Raw genomic sequence first — 6,135 nt, forward strand, 5'->3', positions numbered from 1 at the left:
CCACCATGTCCATGTTCCCCTCCAAGTTGCACATCATTCTGACATGGCAGACTATCGCCACCCCTTTACTGTCGCCAAGTCAAAGCCCTGAGACTCCCCCTCTAATGACGCCATGGGCATACCTACACCAATGGACTACAACGGTTCAAGAAGGCAGGTCACACCACCTCACGGGCAATTAGGGGTGGGCAATAAATGTTGGCCTTGCCAAAGGCGCCCACATACTGTGAATGAATCATTTTTTAAAAAAATTGTCCATCCTGAGCTGTCTATGGAAGGTGCTGGTGGGCCCTCAGTTTAAATTGCTGGTTGCAGTTGGGTTTGACAAAATCTCATGGCTTGCTGGACAACTTCAGAAGGCAGTTAAGAGCCATTCATATTGGCGTGGGACTGGAGCCACATGCAGTCCAGATAGGTGAGGACAACCGGTAACCTTCCCTAATGGCATTAGTGAACCAGTTGGGCTTTGACAACAGTTTGACAGTTTTGTGCTCTCTTCACAAATGGCAGTGCTCTATCATGTATTGAAGCCATACGCCAGTGGGCCTAGTTTCAGTTGTGATGGATCCGTGGATGGATGAGCAAGTGGTGGAGAAGCTTTACGAGTCATTATTGCTACTTTTAAAGTTTCATAGAGTCTCACTACTTGTGTTAAAGTAATGTGCTCTTTGCTGACTCAACACCACATCTGAGTGAGCAACTGAAGGTTCCTACAAGTCCACAAGGTGGCAGCAAACCTACACTTCTGACTTTTCCAGCAACTTGGGTCCTTCCTGTTGGGGCAAATTAATCAGTCTCTGCCCTCAAACCTTGTTAGGTTTCCAAAGAGAATGTGGAATCTGCAGGCAAATGCTGCCTGACTTTTTTAATTCTGAGTGGAAATGAATGAACTTTTATTAATGGGAATGGTGTCCGTGTGATGGGAAAAGTTTAAATGAATAAAAACAAAAAACTGCGGATGCTGGAAATCCAAAACAAAAACAGAATTACCTGGAAAAACTCAGCAGGTCTGGCAGCATCGGCGGAGAAGAAAAGAGTTGACGTTTCGAGTCCTCATGACCCTTGGACAGAATTTGAGTTCGAGTCCAAGAAAGAGTTGAAATATAAGCTCTTTCTTGGACTCGAACTCAAGTTCTGTCGAAGGGTCATGAGGACTCGAAACGTCAACTCTTTTCTTCTCCGCCGATGCTGCCAGACCTGCTGAGTTTTTCTAGGTAATTCTGTTTTTGTTCTGTCTTTGTGATGTTGGTTGAGGGACAATTATTGGCCGAGATACAGGGGACAACTCCCCTGCTCTTCTTCGAAATAGCGCCATGGGATTTAAATGTAAATAGCATATGAATGCAAGCCTTCCTTTTCCCATTGACCCTGTCCTGATTGCGGGGGGGGAATGTCCTCTTTGATGGCTTCTGTGTGGAATTAATGTGGTCAGGTTCACTTTAGCCCCCGTCACAAAACTTTCCCAGTTCAAGTCAAAAATTATAATCTTCCCGAAAGATCGCAGGATGATCTGGGGTGGCAAGGAGTTCTCTTCTGATGTTTGGGCTGAAGCAAGTTGTTGAATCGAAGGTGGGAGTTTTACAGATGACCTGGTTGCCAGTTGTTTTCACATTGCTGCTTGTGGGATATTGCTCTGCGCAAACTGGCCACCAAGTTCCCTACATTACAACAGTGACTAGACTTCGAAAAGTGTTTTGGGATGTTCAGAGGTTATGAAAGGCGCTATATATATTTATATGTTATATAGCAAGTCTTCAGTTTAAAAAGTGGAAATGGAAACACCTGCGCTCAGGAGTGATCGGAACATAGGAGCAGGAGTGTTTGGCCCCTCGAGTCTGCTCCACCATCCAGATAGACCATGGCTGATCTTCCACCTCAATGCCATCTTCCTGCACTCTCCCCATATCCCCTAATGCCATTAGTATCTTAAAATTTGTCGATCGCAGTCTTCAACGTGCTCAACGAATGAGCCTCCACAGGCCTCTGGGGTAGAGAATTCCAAAGATTCATCACCCTCTGAGTGAAGAAATTCCTCCTCACCTCAATCCTAAATGGCCTATCCCTTATTCTGAGACTGTGTCCCCGGCCCTAGATCCCACCCCCCCACCACCCCCACCCCCCCCAACCCCGCCCCCGACCCCAGCCATCCTTCTTGCATCTAACCTGCCAAGCCCTGTAAGAATTTTGTAAGCTTCAATGAGATCACCTCTCATTTGTCTATGAGAATACCGGCCAATCTTGGCAATCTCTCCTCATGGAACAGTCCCACCGCAACAGGAATCAGTCTGGTGAAGCTTCACTGCAGTCCTCTATGGCCAGTATACCCTTCCTTAGGTAAGGAGACCAAAACTGTACGCAATGACTTTACTTTTTGAAGTGTAGCCACTGTTGTAGGAAACATGACAGTCAATTTGCGCACAGCAAGCTCCCACAAAGAGCAACGTGATGGTGGCTGGACAATCCGTTTTTTGGAAAAAAAAAACTGCGGATGCTGGAAATACAAAATAAAAACAGAATTACCTGGAAAAACTCAGCAGGTCTGGCAGCAACGGCGGAGAAGAAAAGAGTTGACGTTTCGAGTCCTCATGACCCTTCGACAGAACTAGGTGAATCCCAGGGAGGGTTGAAATATAAGCTGGTTTAAGGTGGTGGTGGTGGAGGGTGGTGGGGGGAGAGGGAGAGAAGTGGAGGGGGGGTGTGGTTGTAGGCAAAAGCAGTGATAGAAGCAGATCATCAAAAGATGTCACAGACAGCAGAACAAAAGAACACATAGGTGTCAAAGTTGGTGATTTTATCTAAACGAATGTGCTAATTAAGAATGGATGGTAGGGCACTCAAGGTATAGCTCTAGTGGGGGTGGGGGGAGCATAAAAAATTTAAATTTTTTAAATAATGGAAATAGGTGGGAAAAAGAAAAATCTATATAATTTATTGGAAAAAACAAAAGGAAGGAGGAAGAAACAGAAAGGGGGTGGGGATGGAGGGGGGAGGTCAAGACCTAAAGTTGTTGAATTCAATATTCAGTCCGGAAGGCTGTAAAGTGCCTAGTCGGAAGATGAGGTGTTCTTCCTCCAGTTTGCGTTGGGCTTCACTGGAACAATGCAGCAAGCCAAGGACAGACATGTGGGCAAGAGAGCAGGGTGGAGTGTTGAAATGGCAAGTGACAGGGAGGTTTGGGTCATTCTTGCGGACAGACCGCAGGTGTTCTGCAAAGCGGTCACCCAGTTTACGTTTGGTCTCTCCAATGTAGAGGAGACCGCATTGGGAGCAACGAATGCAGTAGACTAAGTTGGGGGAAATGCAAGTGAAATGTTGCTTCACTTGAAAGGAGTGTTTGGGCCCTTGGACGGTGAGGAGAGAGGAAGTGAAGGGGCAGGTGTTAGGTGTTAGGTGTTAGGAGAGAGGTGTTTCCTCTCTCCTCACCATCCAAGGGCCCAAACACTCCTTTCAAGTGAAGCAACATTTCACTTGCATTTCCCCCAACTTAGTCTACTGCATTCGTTGCTCCCAATGCGGTCTCCTCTACATTGGAGAGACCAAACGTAAACTGGGCGACCGCTTTGCAGAACACCTGCGGTCTGTCCGCAAGAATGACCTGGGGTCTCGTGTTAAGATCTCACTCAGAAGATCATAACTCCAACAATACAGCACTCCCTCAGTATTGTACTGGAGTGTCAGCTTTGATATTTGTACTCAAGTCCTGAAGGGGGACTTGAACCCAGACCCTTGTGATTCAGAGCCAAGGGTGCAACCAGCTGAACCATAGCTGGAGAAACATCTTAAATAAAAATCATTATTGAGCCTTGTTTTACTATAAATATAAGTATAATTTATTTTGATTATATTAATATATAAATTATAATTAATATAACTATAAATATATTAAAACCTGGTTTTAATGGATGTGAGCTATAAGCAATCATTCAAAGGGCAACATGTCTTGACTCAGTGTATTTGGGAATAGTTAACACAATGATTAATAGGGTCATTTAATGCAGTGTTAAACTTGAATAAAATAGACACGTTATAATTATAATTATGAGAAAAACAAGACTTAATAATTTTTATTTAAGCCGTTTCTCTAATAAAAGGTAGGGAAGAAATCTTCAAGAGTTTGCAATTTACAGATTCATGAATCAATTAGCATTTTAATTATTCAAGATACTCTCTATTTCATTCATAACCGAGGTCACTTTTGAGGCCGTTTTTATCACTTTGAACATATGTGCTATTAATTAAACCTTCAAACGTGGACAGATTTAAATTTACGTATTAAATTCATGGGATAATTAAATTATCTCAGCATGTCACATCTTACCTTTGTGTGTCCAATTTCTTACGCAATTCCATTTAATTGAAATTCATTTGCGTATTGTGGTTCAAAAGCACAATAAAAAAAACCCCAGCAGGATAGGAATTCAATGGATGCCTTATAAGTGCGATGTTTTATTTAGGCAATTACAGTGATGGATAGTACATGGATAGCCTTATAAAGTAAATCAGACTGGATGTGCCGTATTTCATAAGACATTGACATTCCTCTCTTATTAGTGCATTTGCATCTGCCTGAACTCGCAGTTACTCAGTGTTGATAATGATTCCATTCAATAGCATGGCATTTACCATTGGAGATGCCAACTGATGACATCTCGATACTTGCAAATCTTACACAGAATATACAGCGCAAAAACAGGCCATTCAGTCCAATCAACCTATACCGGTGTCTTCCCATCCTTACTTCATGCCACCTGTAACAACTGCAGCTGATGTTACTCACTGAGCAAGACAAATCCCCGGAGGGAAACTTGCCTTACCGATCATAACTTTTTTTTTGCACTTTGAAAATGAGGGGAAAGCTACTAATCCCAGAGGCATAGAATCTCTGTAACACTTTTAGGATTTTAAAATTAAAAGATTTATTAACAAGAAGAAAAAAAAAACTTAAGCACACAAGATTAAAATTACACAGTCAAACAGTCTTACAAAACATTCCCCAAAAAACCCACTTTGTCAGAACACACAAGTAAACTACTTGGCAAATGCTACGTTATAGGCTGTAACCATAAAAATCCAGTAATATTACCCAAGGCAAAAACTTTGGGGAGGTGATGGCATAGTGGTATTATCACTGGACTAGTAATCCAGAGACCCAGAGTAATGCTTTGGGGACTGGGGTTCAAATCCTGCCATGGCAGATGGTGGTTGAGTTCAGTAAAAATCTGGAATTAAAAGTCTAATGATGACTATAAAGCCATTGTTGATTGTTGTAAAAACCCATCAATAATGCCCTTTAAGGAAGGAAATCTGCTGTCCTGACCCACATGTGACTCCAGACCCAGAGCAATATGGTTGACTCTTAATGCCCTCTGAACAAGGGCAATTTGGGATGGGCAATAAATGCTTGCCTAGCCAGTGAGACCTACATCCCATGAATGAATAAAAAAAAGCTGCTGTCACTTTAGTAAAGAATGCCACATGACTTCTCACTCTCTTCTGCTCTACCGTAGGAATTGCTTTCTGAAAACAAAGACTTTTCTGGCTTGAAACTGGACGACTGCTTCAAATTCACACCTTGTCTCAGCACAGAGCTGGTCCAGGACATCTGCCCCACACAGCCACCAAAAAACAACAAAACTTAAATATCCTTTCTTCCCCTTTGATCTTGGATTCCATTGTTCTAAGTACCTCTTTGAACTCAATTTTTCCAAAATATAAAAATCTTTCAAGTCTTCCTATTGCCCCCACTTTCAGGTAAAACAAACATTTAATAAACGTCTTTTGTTTATCTATGAAACCTTTGTAAGTTGTCAAAGCCCCTTGTCACTTCTAAACTCCAATTGAAATTTAACAGCTGAGAAGTCAAGTCCTTACCTATCACCTAATGCAAATTTCAAACCCAACCTATTTACTCATACATTCAACTTCACCATAGCCTCTCATTACAAATGCATGGATCTATCACCTTTACCTTTCATTTCTCTGCTCCCACAGACAAACTGTCTTTACTAACCTCACCCAGTTTAATTACACCCGTACTCTCACAGCCTTCTTTACAGAATACCACCATATTCCCAAAAATATTAAAAAAAATAACATCCACCTTCACATCTCCCTCAACAGAAAAAAGTGATACGT

This window comes from Carcharodon carcharias, chromosome 13, assembly GCF_017639515.1.
Source record: "Carcharodon carcharias isolate sCarCar2 chromosome 13, sCarCar2.pri, whole genome shotgun sequence".
Taxonomy (NCBI): Eukaryota; Metazoa; Chordata; class Chondrichthyes; order Lamniformes; family Lamnidae; genus Carcharodon; species Carcharodon carcharias.